Here is a 2,500-nt window from a genome sequence, read left to right as displayed (position 1 = left end):
CTTAGTAATTGTATTCATGCATTCATAAATAAAAAATGTATAGCAAATCAAGAATATGAGAAAGATTTCTATCACAAACTATTAGGAAACTCTTGAAAAATAGGAAAAAATACTAAATTTATATAGTGGTATATCTTCATAATCACCGTTATGAAACTAAGTAAAAAGTTTGAAGCTTTCTCTCATGATCAAGTATTCATTATGGTATTCATGTCCATGCAGTTCATGACATAGTAGATTTTATAAAATGATAATTAAATTTTACAATATCTTCTACAAATTTCTTGATGTGGTGATTTCAACAATTGCATATACAAGTATGCCTGTTTAAGTATTTTGGTGATTGCAAAGCAAAAAAAAAAATGTGTTTCCTGAATCTTTATTTTACATATATAAATTCTCCTTCAGTTATATGATAACGATATATATTAATGGAAATATATTTTAAAGATAAAAAATGAAGGATAACCTGAAGTACTTTAAATATTCAGAGATATAAAATTTATTCCCTTTGAATACTGTAGTAAGTCGGTAAAATATAATATTAGTTCCAATATCAAATATCATATGGGCTATCCTTTGCTCTGGTTGTGGTAGCCTATTGGAAACGTCCCTGCCTAGCAATATACTGGACAGGTGTTCGGCACCCATTTAAGTTCGATAGTGTCTTGAAGTGTCTGCAAATTCACCCTCCTTTTGAGGTACTTATAACTCTACCTGGTGAGTCATCCGCAACCATTGTCTGTCTTTCCTTGGTCCTAACGTGGGTGGGGAAGAGCCTTGAGCGATAATCATATGTACATATGGTCATGTTTTGGGGCATTGTAACTGTCCCTCATCTTAATACTAATAATATAAATGGTGTCTTACGTATTTACGATCTGTATGTAGATAAATCTTGTTTGTTTGCTTAAAAAAAAAACCGTTACATTGATACACTCCAATTTTGTTTTGTGATCTTTCTTGATGCAGAGTTGTCTGGTGGTCTTACAGTATTAGCATATGCATCATAAACTTGAAGTCCTACTAAAGCCTTGGAACACAAGCTAGTTACAACTTAAAGAACATTGAAAAGAACAAGGAAGGGAATAACACCAAGATACGGAAAAAGCAACTTGGATACGAGTGAAAAATAAAGTAAAAGCTATTCCACCAACATTCATGAAAAAGAAAATGACATAGGCAAGATATAAAACGTGAATGACGGGTAGTAGACTGAAATTAGGAATAACAGAATAGGTACCTATAAATTACAAAGGAAGCAGCGGGGAAGAAAATACCATATATATATATATATATATATATATATATATATATATATATATATATATATATATATATATATATAATATAAATATATATATACATACATATATATATATATATATATATATATAAATATATATATATATATATATATATATATATATATATATATATGTATATATATATATATATATATATATATATATATATATATATATATATATATATATATATATATGTACATATATATACATACATATATATATATATATATATATATATATATATATATATATTTATATTTATATATATATATATATATATATATATATATATATATACAATATATATATATATATATATATATATATATATATATATGTATATATATATATATATATATATATATATATATATATATATATATATATATATATATATATATATATACTTGTATGTATATGTAAGTGTCTGTGTACGTTTGTATCCATATATATAAAATATATAAGCATATATCTATATATACATGAATGTTAAGAATCCTTCCTCTCGACTCGTGTCTTAGCATTCATAGCACCAATATACAAGGTCAATGCGGTTTTCTGAATAAAACTAGATTTTTTAAAGACATAATTGACTGCTATTGCATTTTTTAAATTATAACCCAGGGCTTTGACGGAAATAATTTGAAATTAAAAGAAAATCAGGGTAAAATTTCGGTTAATAAAACGTATTCAACTTATTGTTCAAGCTTTTATTAAGATAATTCATTGTCCAATTAAGTCTACAAAGACAAACAAACACATGAAAAGCCAACAGCCATCGTTATCATTTTCTATTATAAGATAATGAAGGAAGTTGTTTGGAAAACAATTTTCCTAGTAATTTGTGCCACTAAGCCATTAATGCTGGTTTGTTTTGTAATTAAGATCCTTTAAATAACACACCTGAAAACAATTATTATATAATCTTGTAATGTTAAGCTGGCATATTGTCAGATTGGAGACAACAATTAGCTAGACTCATCAACATCAACTTCGAAAACATATTTGTTTCGTAGTCATCTCAATAACCATAATCCTCTTAGGGGTGAATACAACTCCCTTTTGTCTCTCCGTCAGTTATAATCTGTGAAGAGACACAATTTCCTCCACATGTCCAACTATTTAGGTCATAAGTCTCCTTATTGTCTGATTTTCCGTCTGGATAGCCGATTAATACTAGACTCAAAGGT

This window comes from Palaemon carinicauda, chromosome 1 (assembly GCF_036898095.1).
Source record: "Palaemon carinicauda isolate YSFRI2023 chromosome 1, ASM3689809v2, whole genome shotgun sequence".
NCBI classification, from domain to species: domain Eukaryota; kingdom Metazoa; phylum Arthropoda; class Malacostraca; order Decapoda; family Palaemonidae; genus Palaemon; species Palaemon carinicauda.
Note: the sequence above shows the minus strand (reverse complement) of the source record.